The sequence below is a fragment of the Mobula birostris genome, chromosome 5 (genome assembly GCF_030028105.1).
Source record: "Mobula birostris isolate sMobBir1 chromosome 5, sMobBir1.hap1, whole genome shotgun sequence".
Taxonomy (NCBI): domain Eukaryota; kingdom Metazoa; phylum Chordata; class Chondrichthyes; order Myliobatiformes; family Myliobatidae; genus Mobula; species Mobula birostris.
Window position 1 is genome coordinate 132,398,922 of NC_092374.1, and position 14,759 is coordinate 132,413,680.

Sequence of the window (14,759 nt, forward strand, 5' to 3'; positions counted from 1 at the left end):
GTGTTTTATATGTACACATTCACACACACCACATTCAGTGGCCACTTTATTAAGTATTCCTGCTTGATAATGTAAATATCTAATCAGCCAATCATGCGGCAGCAATTCAATATGTAAAAGCTTGTAGACATGGTCAAGTGGTTCAGACCAAGCATCAGGATGGGGATGAATTGTGATCTAAGTGACTTTGACTGTGGAATGATCGCTGGTGCCAGGTGGGATGGTTTGAGTGTCTCAGAAACTGCTTGGCATTTTCACCCACAACAGTCTCTAGTGTTTACAAAGAATAGTTTGAGAAACAAAAAGAACATCCAGTGGGTGAAAGTGCTTGTTAATGAGAAGAATGACCAGACTGGCTGAAGTTGACAGGAAGGTGACAGGAACTCAAATAACCATGTGTTACAACAGTGTTGTGCAGAAGAGTATCTCTGAAAGCACAACACTTTGAGCCTTGAAGCAATGGGAAGGAGAAGACAATGAACATACTCTGTGCCCTCTTTTTTAGGTGCAGGAGGTATCTAATAAAGTGAGTATAAAATGCTTTATTATGTTTACGAGCATGCAAATAGCTTTTTGTTAAAGCTAAGCATTGGCTTGATGTTATAATCCCAATTCATGGGAAAGATCAACTGGTATAGCTCATATACACAATACCAATAGAACCTCCTCAAATCTGTTTTTGATACTGGTTAATGGTTCAATGTTGTAGAAGAAATTTTCTACTCTCTTTCAAAAGGTCTGTCATGCCCTTCAGTGAAGGCTCTGAGGTTAACTTTTGATCTTGGGGACAGTAACCTCTTATTTATTGCATTCCCATTTAAGATGATGCTGGTGAAGCCCAACGATAACTTACTGGCAGCAAACAAAACAAAGAATACGACTAAATACTTTATTAACAAAACTTCTTCTGGTAAAATTTACGTTAAATGATCACTGCAAACAATGGAGAGGGCGGCGGAGGCAAGGCTGAGTGGAGGGTCAACGCAAGCGGGTACGAGATGAAGTTGAGGTGATGTTGAGACAAATTTGAGGTGAGTGGAGGTGAAGAAGAGTCGAGGTCCATCCACCTAAACCAAGAGTGAGGAAAGACCCAAGGTTTGATCAATCTAAGCACCAGGCTGATTTGGAAAGGTTGTGTATGTGCTGAAACTGGCGGCAGGGATCCAGGCCCAGAACACACCGAGGTGACAGGGCCCTTGAGTGGGAAGCGACTCGATGTTTGGACAGTTTAAATGCCAGGCCAGATTGAAAATGCAATGTGACAGGACCAAGGGCAAAGGGCCGGGCCTGTTCTGCTGACTGCGCCACAATATTTACTCAGCTCTGGGTTGAACCGAGGCTGAGTCTATGGCCTGCTCTGGCCTCTCCGGGCTTCATGTCTGTGGACTCATTTTCGTTCTGAGTGCTGTTTGCTTACTTTTATTGTTTGCACAATTTGTTTTCCTCTTTGCACATTGGGTGCTTGAGGGTCTGCTTTTTTATGGGTCCTTTTGGGTTTCTTTGTTTTGTGGCTGCCTGTAAGGAGATAAAGCTCAAGGTTGTATAATGTGCACGTCTTTGATAATAAATGTACTTTGAACTTCACCTTCTTGCCATATTTCACTTCCCTGTACTACCTCATGCCTACATTCATAGTCACAGAGAGATACAGCACTGAAACAGGCCCTTTGGCCCATACAGTCTGTGCTGGCCAGCAACCACCCATTATTCTGCTAATCTTCCCCCAACCTGGTTTGTTCTCTCCTCATTTCCGCTCAGGCGGATCAGATTCCACCACTCACCTCGACGTCAGGTACAGTTTACAGTAGCCAGTTAACTGACCGGTTCCTGCATTTTTGGAACATAGAAGGAAGCTGGAGCACCTGGAAGAAACCCACATAACCCACCCAAGGCCATAAGACATAATAGCAGTGTCAGGCCATTCGGCCCATCGAGTCTGCTCCGCCATTCCATCATGGCTGAGTTATTGTTCCTCTCAATCCTATTCTCCCACCTTCTCCATGCAACCTCTGGCACCCAGATTAATCAACCTTAAATATGCCCAACGAACGCAGTGACTAAAAGACAGTGCAAACCTCACACTGACAGCATCAGGCGTCAGAACTGAGCCAGATCCAGAGGAGCTCTGCCAGCCGTGCCGCGTTCTACCTGTGCATTTATTTATTTAGCGATACCGTGTGGAGCAGCTCAATGAGCCGCCCTGCTCAGCAACACCCCCGCCCCCCCATTTAACCAAAGCCTGATCACGGACAACTTACAATGACCAATTAACCTACATACCCAAATGCCTTTGGACAATGGGAGTAAAGCCATGCAGTTCGCTTGGGGAACATACAAACTCCTTACAGACGACACTAGAATTAGACTCTGAATTCCGGGATGCGCCGAGCTACAACAGCACTGCACTCCTGTGGAGGCCACTTGCTGCCACCTTTCTGGATTAATTTCATTTCTGTCTAACTAGCTGGTCAATCTGTCTTCTTACAGTTAAATTTCTCCTCCTCACTGTCAGCCACACCACCAATTATTGTATCATCTGCAAATCTCTCTACCGTAGCCAAGGATTAACCATAAATTCTAAGATAACGCCCTAGTATTAGCTACCCTGAGGGAGAGCTGGAGTTTTTTTGATCAGATTTTAAATTTCTGACCTCCCAGCTAGTATTAAAAAAACCCAAGATGCTACTCTGTAAGGGGATGTGGGAGATTCCCTTGACTATCTCTTAACAACATAAAAAAAATTACACCAAATGTCACGATGAATGATCTCGGCCTGAAATGTCGACTCTTTATTCCTCTCCAAAGATGCTGCCTGACCTGTTGCGTTCCTCCAGTATTTTATGTGTGTTTCTCTGGATTTCCAGCACCTGCAGAATCTCTTGTGTTTGTGAAAATGAAGGTTAGCTGTTCAAGAATAATGACCTGCTTGTGAGGGATTGCTGAGTGTAACTTGGCTGCCTACATTGCAACATTTCTAAAATACAGCATGAGAAACAAAGCATTTGAAGAAGTTTTGAGCCTGTGCAAGGCACAATACAAACACAGGCGGTTCATCAATTATTTCTGCATTTGTTCCATTGGTACTTCAGACAATTGATACAGTAACTGGATCTCTGTAAAGTCTTTGCAAAGTTCAAAGTACATTTATTATCAAAGTGTGTATACTATACACAACCTTGAGATTCGTCTCCTTACAGGCAGCCACGAACAAAGAAACCCAATAGAACCCATTAAAATAAAAGACCTTTGAACATTCTATAGCAGAGAGAAAAAAAACAAATCATGCAAACAGTGAAAGCAAATAGAATTCAGAACTGAAGTTCATGAAAGTGAGTCCACAAAAGCCCATTTGTTGCAGGCCACAGCCTCAGTTCTGTGCAGAGACGAGTAAACCCCATGGAGCAGTGAGATGAGTAAACTCCATAAACTATGCCCTCTAGCTTTACACTTCCCTACCCTGAGAAGGATGATGGGGTGGAGATAAGTCTCTAGCAAATGAAGCGTGAGACGCTCCTTCCCTCCACTAGCCTGCAGGTCACCCTTGGGCAATGTGTAGCACCTGCTTAGCCCCCTGATCAGGATCACGAGAAGGTATGGGAGCAGGAACTGGATGGTCATGTGAGCAGCTGGTGCATATCACAAGTTATGTGAACACTGACAGCAGGCAGACAATCTCTGGAGTCACCCGTCTTGTAAAGACACTGCACAGAAGGCAGCAATGGCAAACCACTTCTGTTGAAAAGAACAATGCCAAGAACAATCATGGTCATGGAAAGATGATGATGACGATGACCCTGAGAAAAGGGCTTTAACCATTTATGCTGTCTTTGCCCCTTTGCTCTTATAAAGTTATCTTTTGCCTTCCATGGCAAATAGTCCCAGCCTCTCCCATCAGTCCTTATAACTCAGGTGCATTCAACATTGCTGCGAATCTTTTCTGTGCTCTCCCTAACTTAATCATACCAGACAGAATGTATATTCCAGGTGTGATCTCAGCACCATCTTGGATAGCTGTAACATGATATCCCACATCTGGAATATTGAGTGCAATTCTGGTCACCTTTCAACAGGAAGGCAAAACCTATCCAAATGGGCAAGCCTGCCATGACCTTCTTCACCAACTTTTGTACACCTCCATGTTGCATCTGACTGACCTGAACCATCTAAAGAAGTGGTGCCACATTAAATTAATCTGCCTTCAGACCTTGGGTCCCAACGAAACAGGCAACCTGAGCAGAAATCAGAATCAAAATAGGGTCAGCGATTTGAAATTTATTGACTGCAGAAGCTGGAGATGAGAGGTAAGATATTTGTTTGTTGATGTTGTTGACTCATTCTCTTTGGTCTTGGCTTTACAGATGACAGAAGATCTGGAAAATTCCGGCTCTGAGCTTGATTCCTAATGAAAGACTTTGACTTCAATGTGCCTGACATTGAAATATACTGTACATTGTGACAGGTCTTCCCCTTAAGAATGAATCCTGAAACAGCCTTAAATATATCAAAATATATCAAAGAGTACCATTAGAACCGTGTTTGCAATATTTAATCAGATTTTTTTTTGAATAGACAACCCTTAGTCATGAAATTCTTTGTGGTTTTAAAGTTCACCTCAGCATACACTCAATGGCCATTTCATTAGGCACACCTGTATACCTGCTTATTAATAGAAATATCTAATCACCCAATCATGTGGCAGCAGCTTAATGCCAACATGGTTAAGAGGTTCAGTTGCTGTTCAGATCAAACATTAGGATGGGGAAGAAATGTGATCTCAGTGGCTTTGACCATGGAATGATTGTTGGAGCCAGAAGGGGTTGGTACAAATATCTCAGGATCTGCTGATCTCCTGTGATTTTCACGCACAACAGTCTATAGAGTTCTCTGTATGGTACGGTAAACAAAAAAAAACATCAATTGAGTGGCAGTTCTGTGGGTGAAAGTGCCTTATTAATGAGAGATGATCAGAGAAGAATGGCCAGACTAGTTCAAGCTGATAGGAGGGTGACAGTAACTCAAATAACCACATTTTATAACAAGAATGTGCAGAAGTGCATCTCTGTATGCACCACACATTGAACCCTGAAGTAGACCTACAGCAGCAGAAGACTACAAACATTTACTCAGTGGTCACGTTAGTCGGTGCAGGTGATAGCTGATAAAGTAGCCACTCAGTGTAGAGTCACAGTGTACAGAGTTATAAAACCATGCAGCACAGCACCAGACCTGTACCAGCCATCAAACATCCATCTCCTCTAGTCCCACCCACCAGCACTTGGTCCATAGCTTTCTACACTTTGCCCATCATTTCTACTCGTTGTGAGACTATCTGCTTCCACCACCTACTCAGGTAGTGCATTCCAGTGATTGGCACAGTTTTGAAGACCCTTTCAGCTGGCAAAGCCAAAGACTCTGGAATTACCTCACTAAAGTTTCCTGTTCAAAGCGGTCTTCTCTTCAACTCTCCTTAAAACCCCTTGGACCAACCTCCCTTTGGTCATCTGACTAATTATTGGCCTTGCATCAAATTTAGTTGGGCAAGATTTTTCTGAAGCACCTTCAAAGCATCCTGCTACATTAAAGGCTCTTCACACGTTCCCTGTGAGAAGCCAATGGTTTATATTGTTGTATTGGTATTAGATAGTTATTGTCACATGTATCAAAACACAGTGGAAAGCTTTGTTGTGGACTGTTCGTACAGATTAAATCATTACACAGTGCATTGAGTAGAACAAGGTAATCAATAACAATGGGAATATAGTGTAAAAGGTACACAGAAAGTGCGGGGCAGGTAAACAAAAGCAGAAGATCAGATTTAGATTCATTTATTTATCACATTTACATCAAATCACACAGTGAAATATGCCACTTGCTTAAAAAAACAAGCACACCCTAAGGATGATACACAAAATGTGCTGGAGGAGCTCAGCAGGTCAGGCAGCTTTGATAGATAGGAATAAACAGTCAATGTTTCAGGTCGAGACCTTTCATCGGGACTCCGATTCCATAGATGCTGCCTGACCTGCTGAGCTTCTCCAGCACATTATGTGCATTGCTCTAGGTCAGGGGTCCCCAACCTTTTTTGCACCGCGGGCTGGTTTAATATTGACCGGCCGACTGGGGAGGGGGGTGTTGTTCAAGTAGGGTTAAACTCACCGCAACATGTCTTTTACAGTTAGGGTTGCCCAACTTTCTCACTCCCAAATAATGGACAAAAGTAACAGTCAAATACGGGACACTTGTGTTTACCCCGAGAAAGACTACCATGATGATGAAGCCTTGCGCGGGCACCTGAGTGCGCCTGCGTGGCGTGCACATGCGCGTTATGTGCCGATTTTTTTCTACAAATCGGTTTTGGCTTAATCTTCCTGACTACACTGTACATACACTACTTCTACTTTATATAGGCTGTGTATTTATCATATCATTCCTGCTTTTACAGGAAGTGTTATTTTAGGTTTTATGTGCTAGTTGGTATGATTTGGTAGGTTATTTTTTGGGTCTGCGAACGCTCAAAAATTTTTCCCATATAAATTAATGGTAATTGCTTCTTTGCTTTACGCCATTTTGGCACAAAAGGTTTCATAGGAACACTGTACCTTAGTGGGGGAAATACAGGACAAGGGTGGTCCTGTATGGGACAAACCAATTTAGCCCGATATACGGGATGTCCCAGCAAATACAGGACAGTTGGCAACCCTATGTTCAAGTTCAACAGTGCGTGACAGGGAATGAGGAAAGGTGCAGCTGACTCATATCGTTTCCTCGCGGCCAGGTAGCACATGCTTTGCAGCCTGGTGGTTGGGGACCACTGCTCTAGGTTTCCGGCATCAGCAGAACCTCTTGTGTCTACAAGCTAAGGATGTGTTGAGGGCAGCCAGCAAGTGCGGCCACACATTCCAGCAGGAACATACAAAGCCCACAATGTTCAGCAGAGCAACACAAGCACCACCAACAACAACAATGGCAAAACATGACTCTTTCACACACTCACACACACACAGACAGGCCTTCAATCCTAGAATGTCTAAGGGATGACTTTTTAGAACAGCTTGTTGTTGAGCCCACTAGGGGATCAGCTGTGCTGGATTGGGTGCAGTGTAATGATCTGAAGGTGATAAGAGAGCTTAAGGTTAAGAAACCCTGAGGGAACAGTGATCACAATATGATCAAGTTCACTTTGAAACCTGAGAGGGAAAAAAGTAAAATCCAACGTGTCGGTATTGCAGTGGAATAAAGGAAATTACAATGACATGAGAGTGTAACTAGCCGAAGTTGACTGGAAAGGAACATTTGTGGGAAGGACAGCAGAGCAGCAATGGCTGGAGTTTCTGCGAAAAATGAAGGAAGTGCAAGACAGATATATTCCAAGTAAGAAGAAATTTTCAAAGGGAAGAAGGACACTACCGTGGTTGACAAGTGAAATCAGAGCCAAAGTAAAAGCAAAAGAGAGGGTATACGAGGATGCCAGAGCTAGTGGGAAGATAGAGGATTGGAAACCTTTAAGAACTTGCAGAAGGAAACTAAGAAGGTCATTAGGAAGGAAAAGATGAATTATGAATGGAAGCTGGCGACTAATATCAAAGAAGATACTAAAAGCTTTTTTAAGTACATAAAGGGTAAAAGAGAGCCGAGGGTAGATATAGGACCAATACAAAATGATGCTGGAGATATTGTAATGAGAGATGCAGAGATGGTAGAGGAACTGAATACATATTTTGCATTAGTCTTCACAGTGGAAGATGTCTGCAGTATACCGGACATTCAAGAGTGTCAGGGAAGTGAAGTTTGTGCAGTGAAAATTACGACTGAGAAGGTGCTCAGGAAACTTAATGGTCTGAGGGTGGATAAATCTCCTAGATCTGATGGAATGCACACTTGGGTTCTGAAGGAAGTAGCTGGAGAGATTGCGGAGGCATTAACGATGATCTTTCAAGAATCGATAGAATCTGGTATTGTACCGGATGACTGGAAAACTGCAAATGTTACTCTGATATTTAAGAAGGGTAGGAGACAGCAGAAAGGAAACTATAGACCTTGTTACCCTGACATCAGTGGTTGGGAAGTTGTTGGAATTTATTGTTAGGGATGAGATTACGGAATACCTGGAGGCACATGACAAGATAGGCCAAAGCCAGCATGGTTTCCTGAACGGAAAATCCTGCTTGACAAACCTACTGCAATTCTTTGAAGAAATTACAAGCAGGGTAGACAAAGGAGATGCCGTAAATGTGGTGTACTTGGATTTTCAGAAAGCCGCACATGAGGCTCCTTAGCAAGATAAGAGCCCATGGAATTACAGGGAAATTACTAGCATGGGTGGAGCATTGGCTGGTTGGCAGAAAACAGAGAGTAGGAAAAAAAGGATCTTATTCTGGCTGGCTGCCGGTCACCAGTGGAATTCCACAGGGGTCGGTGTTGGGACTGCTGCTATTTACAATGTATGTCAATGATTTGGTCTATGGGGTTAATGGATTTGTGGCTAAGTTTGCTGATGATACAAAGATAGGTGGAGGAGCGGGTAGTGATGAGGAAATAGAAAGCCTGCAGAGAGACTTAGATAGTTTAGGGGAATGGGCAAAGAAGTAGCAAATGAAATACAATGTCGGAAAGTGTACGGTCATGCACTTTGGTGGAAGAAATAAATGGGCAGACTATTATTTAGATGGGGAGAGAATTCAAAATGCAGAGATGCAAAGGGACTTGGCAGTCCTTGTGCAAGATATCCTAAAGGTTAACCTCCAGGTTAAGTCAATTGTGAAGAAGGCAAATGTAATGTTGGGATTAAGTTATATTCTAGAGGTATAGAATATAAGAGCAGGGATGTATTGTTGAGGCTCTATAAGGCACTCGTGAGACTACACTTGGAGTACTGTGTGCAGTTTTGGGCTCCTTGTTTTAGAAAGGATATACTGACATTGGAGAGAGCTCTGAGAAGATTCACAAGAATGATTCCAGGAATGAAACGGTTACCATATGTAGAACGTCTAGCAGCTCTTGGGCTGTATTCCCTGGAGTTCAGGAGAATGAGGGGGGATCTCACAGAAACATTCCAAATGTTAAAAAGCCTGAACAGATTAGGTATGGCAAAGTTATTTCCCATGGTAGAGGATTCTAGGACAAGAGGGCACAACTTCAGGATTGAAGGACATCCATTTAGAACAGAAATGCAGAGAAATTACTTTAGTCAGAGGATGGTAAATCTGTGGAATTTATTGCCACGAGTGGCTGTGGAGTCCAAGTCATTGGGTGTATTTAAGGCAGAGATCGCTAGGTTCTTGATTAGCCAGGGCATCAAAGGATATGGGGTGAATGCAGGGGAGTGGGGATGACTGGAAGAATTGGATCAGCCCATGATTGAATGGTGGAGCAGACTCGATGGTCCAAATAGCCTATTTCTGCTCCTATAGCTTATGGTCTTACGGACAGGCTGCCTCTAAGAGTCCTTGGCCCTGGACTTTCAGACTCGCAGACCTTGGCTCCAAATTCTAATTCCTGGCCTGCACTGTTAGATTTGCAGTCATTGGACCTCTGACATCCAGGCACACTGACCAAGAGGCTTTGACTTTCAGGCCTCGATCTTCAGACACAGTGAGTTTGGTCTTCAACCATCGGGCTTCATCCTCTGGTATCGAGGCCGGTATTTGCCAATCACAGGACTTTGAAATCCAGGCCTCAGGCCTCATCCACCAGACTCCACTTTCTCTTGATGTGCCGTAAGGAGCCTATCTGAGGCCCAATATACTTCTCATTACTATGCCTCATATCTTCCTCAAGACACAGAAGGAAGATATTTGGCCCATCAGCCCAATACCGGTTCTTAGAGCATTCCTATTCCCTCATACATTTCCCAGTAACCCACCATCTCTTACATGCCCATCAAATCTACTGTAGGCACCCTCCTGCAAGGCTCTGTTTTGGGACGTAGAAGGAAGCTGGAGTATTCAGGTGATATGCATACAGTCACAGGGAGAATGTACAAACATCACACACAGAACCCAAAGGTTAAGGATTCTTCAGAGATACATCAAAACGTACAGTGAAATGCGTCATTTGTGTCATCGTTTGCGATGTGCTGGGGGTAGCCCACAAGTGCCCCCGCAATTCTTGCACCAACATGGCATGCCCGCACCTTACCAACTCTAACCTGTATATCTTTTTTAGAATATGGGTGGAAACCAGAGCACCCCGAGAAAACTCACGCCATTACGGGGACAGCAGACAAACGCTTTAAAGAGGACGGAATTGACCCCTGATCTACCAAGTACAACTGGTGTACAGCTTTATGCCATACTGCCTAAGGTCAGACTCCATCCCAGATCAACAGAGACTGCTGTGTCCAACCACATCACCCTTACCCAGTTACTCATGGAGTTTAGTGCTTTTTTAAAAAATGTTCAATTGTAAACTGGTATATTGACTATAATGATGTCGTCACAAGACTTGAACGTGTTGTAAATATCAGGCCTGATTCAAAGTTCTATTAAATTCACCCCATCTTAAAAAGAAATTCATATTTAACACAAACATAGGTACAAACAATTTATTTTCAAAACCTTTATCACAAAGGCTACTTTCATTGGTTTGTTGCATACAGTACCGTGCAAAAGTCTTAGCCGCATATATATAGCCAGGGTGCCTAAGATTTTTGCACAGTATTGTGTTTGTCAATGCGGAGTTTGTAAATCTGGTGGGAGCAAAGAATGCCGGGAGTACTGAGGGTGGAGCGCTGTGGGAGGAGTGTGGGACAGGTGGCAGAGAAGGAGTGCTGGGGTAAGGGGTGGTACAGTGCGGACACACCCAGCCCTCAGACACCAGGCAAGGTCATGTGGTTCCAAGCAATTGGCTTATTTATCACTGCAGGATGTCTCTCTGGTGTGTCCCGCTCCCTTCCCCTTTTTCCAACCATGATTCCCCTCTCCCTGCCCCCTTCCCACTCTTGGTCCATAACAGAGACCCATATCAGAATCAGGTTTATCATCACTCACATATGTCATGAAATTTGATTTTTTTATTTGCAGCAGTACAGTGTAATACATAAAATTACTACAGGACTGCGCAAAAGTCTAATGCTCCTGAGTCTAGCTGGCTAAGACTTTTTGCACAGTACCATACAAATGTAAATGTGTCCTTTGAACAGGGTGAATTGTGCAAGTATGATTTTGGTTGCATTGTTGTACCAGACATCACCATTAGCTGAGAGTTTATTGTCTTCATTAAGGGATAGCACTGATTCTGTTACTTATCGTTGGAATTAGCTAACAGACTCAAGTTACTACAACCAGGAATCATCAGCTCTGGTCATGAGAGTACTACGTGTCCCACTCATATTAAACTTGTCATGGTGAAGAGATCGTCGTGCCAGATTCAAAGGCAACACAAATAGTTCCCTCAGTGGCTTGCAGTGGCTCACTATGCATCACTAGTGTAAGTAGCTCAGTGGCAAACTAGATAATATTGTTGGAGACCATTATTGTAGCAAGAGCCACAACTAACAGAGCATAATTTTAATAGAGTAAAACAAAATTTAGACACACTGAAAAATAAATGTATTGTCACGTGAATAAGTTAGCTATAATGAAAGTAATGAAAAGCAGAATCTGATCTAACTTACCTTTCTCTTAAATCAGGAAGCTTTGTTTTCCTCCACCTTAACGAAGAATATTTGCTCTCATCTGCCAAGAGAAGATTCAAAACAGCGATTAATAATGCTTTAACATTGGCAATCACTGCAATAATGGAACACAGGAGTTCAATATGCAGCATGTTAAATACAGAATTTCAGGATACAGCATTATTAGTTGAGGAGTTTCTGCCTCTGTTGGGCAAAATCACATTGTTAACACCCCCAGGAATTACAAGCAAACCACATTTAGTATTTTTAATAAAAAAATTCAGTCCTTGCATTAATTCAAATTGTTGAAAGGTGCAAATTTAATCTTCAAAATCCATTTCTATGACTGCATCCCAGTAGATTGTAAACAACCATCTTATTGCTGATCTTAAATGTATGGAAAATTGTTATTAGGGCCTTTAAGTTTTGTGATTCTCTGTAACAATGAAAATGGTCTTCCATCATTCTTGTCCTACGTAGATATAAAATCTAAAAGTTAGTATGCCACCTACTCTCTAATCACTTCATGTTCAACCAAGTTGTTTCTGCAAACATTTCCCTAGTTTACATACAAAATACTTGAAACAAGATTACACCATTGAAAATAAATAAGGCACTGGGAGAATGAAAACTTCTGTGCTTATATAGCACCCTTTATCTCAAAAGAGCTTATGTACAGTGCTGTGCAAATATCTTGGGCACACACACACATACACACTGTATGTCCAGCCTCTGCATCCAGCACATAATTCTCTGAAACTTCCGCCACCTTCAACTGGATCCTACTACCAAACACATCTTTCCCTCCCCCTCCTCCCCCCACCCAGGGATCGCTACCTACACGACTCCCTTGTCCATTTGTCCCTCCCCACTGATCCTGGCACCTGTTCTTGCAAGCCGAACAAGTGCTACATCTGCCCCTACACCTCCTCCCTCACTATCATTCAGGGCCCCAAACAGTCCTTCTAGGTGAGGTGACATTTCCCCTGTGAGTCTGTTGCGGTCACCTACTGTGTTCGGTGCTCCCAGTATGGCCTCCTGTATATCAGTGAGACTCAACGTAGATTGGGAGACCGCTTCGCCGAGCATCTATGCTCTGTCCACCAGAACAAGTGGGATCTCCCAGTGGCCACCCATTTTAATTCCACTTCCCATTCCCGTTCTGATGTGTCCATCCATGACCTCCTCCACTGTCGTGATAAGGCCACACTTTGGTTGGAAGAACAACATCTTATATTCCGCTTGGGTAGCCTCCAACCTAATGGCACGAACATTGATTTCTCAAACTTCCAGTAATTCCCCCCCCCCCACCTTCACCATTTCCCATCTTCTTGGTCGCCCCATCGCCTCCCTCTGCTGCTCCCCCCCAAACTTTTTTGTTTCTTCCATAGCTTTCTGTCCCCTTCACCAATCAACTTCCCAGCTCTTTGCTTCTTCCCTCCCCCTTCAAGTTTCACCTATCACCTGGCTTTTCTCTCTCCCCTTCCCCCACCTTTTAAATCCAATCCTCAGCTTTTTTTCTCCAGTCCTGCCGAAGGGTTTGAGCCCAAAACGTCAGCTGTGCTCTTTTCCATAGATGCTGTCTGGCCTGCTGAGCTCCTCCAGCATTTTGTGTGTGGTGCAAAAACAGAAATAGTTAATAAAGTGAGGTACTGTTCATGGGTTCAATGTCCATTCAGAAATCTGATGGCAGAGGGGAAGAAGCTGTTCCTGAATCGCTGAGTATGTGTCTTCAAGCTTCTGTACCCCCTTCCTGATGGTAATAATGAGAACAAGTCATGACCTGGGTGATGAGGGTCCTTAATAATGGATGCCGCCTTTCTGAGACACTGCTCCTTGAAGATGTCTTGGATACTGTGGAGGCTAGTACCCATGATGGAGCTGACTAATTTTACAACTTTCTGTAGCTTCTTTTGATCCTGTGCGATAGCCACCACATCCCCCCCCCCGCCCCACCCCAAACCAGACAGTGAAGCAGCCTGTCACAATACATCTGTAGAAGTTTTCAAGTGTTTCAGCTGACATTCCAAATCTCCTCAAACTCCGATCCTTTTTCCACAGAAATTCGGGAGGAGTTTAATTTATTCTGAATCATAGTTTCTAGGTTGTGATTTGTGAATTCTTTAAGGGTGATTCTCCACAACCCAAATGGTTGTAATGAGGAGCTTGCTGGTACTGAATTTGTACGGACATAGTCACTGCTCATTATATACTCTCATTCCATTCATTTAAGCAGTAGATTAAAAATTTTTTTAGTAGAAATAGGGCTCACATTCATCTGGCTGTTATTTCAATCTGGGAACATTGCTTCTGGTTAATGTTATTGGGTACTTCTGTCATTTAAAAAAAAACTTCAGGTAAACATGCAAGAACCATGTTATTACAGATCAGGGCATTCCGGAGTTCGGAGTTTAATTCCGGTGTCCTCTGTAAGGAGTCTCTGTACGTGCTCCCCATGGAATCTGTGGGTTTTCCCCGGGTGCTTCGGTTTCCACCCACAGTGCAGAGACTCAGTCAGAGTCAGTCGTTGGTGAAGGAGGGTGGGTGTAAATTGTCCCATGATTAAGTTAGGGTTAATTGGGTTTTGACTCCTTAAGGTTGTTATGTCCAGGGGAGGCAGTGAGGACAAGCTCCCACTATCTATTAAATGCTCATTTAATAGTGTGCACCTCAAAGAGCCTCTGACAACCAAGTCCAGCTCCTGGCCTTCACACGTGGCTTAGCTACTAAGCCCAGTGGAACTGCTTCTACTGTCAGGAGAAGGGGTATAGGCAGGTTACTGGTGCCTGAATACCAGTTGTTTCAGGCAGATGGGACCCGCTGGCAGTGGTTGGCAGTTCGTCTAAGAAAAGGAAAACTCTGATCGTGAACATCCGCGCTTTGCGGCTATACCCACTCATGAGGAAGGCCTCGGGAGTAAGCCCCGAGGGAAAATCCGGAGCTGGAGTTCCTAAGGCAGTCCTACATTGAGTTCAATGCTGACTGGATACTCCTGCAACACTGCTGGTACCAAACTGTATCAGTCTCTGCTGTTCCTTTGGGGTTTATCAGGTGCATGGAGAGGGGGAGCTTGTGACATGGGCAACAGCTTGCTCTTCCTATCGTACTGTCCTGGCTTGCGTATCTAGACAGCTAGGGCACAACA

General features: G+C 43.7%; 1 protein-coding gene across 2 annotated transcripts in view; it reads right to left on the minus strand.

Moving 5' to 3' along the window:
* The window catches only part of gli2a (GLI family zinc finger 2a), a 592,799-nt gene that overhangs the window by 468,763 nt on the left and 109,277 nt on the right, over positions 1–14,759 (minus strand). For both annotated transcript variants that reach the window (XM_072258704.1, XM_072258698.1), the window contains exon 2: positions 11,615–11,675. The gene's annotated coding sequence lies outside the window, so the exon portion shown is untranslated. The remainder of the gene's footprint in view (positions 1–11,614; positions 11,676–14,759) is intronic.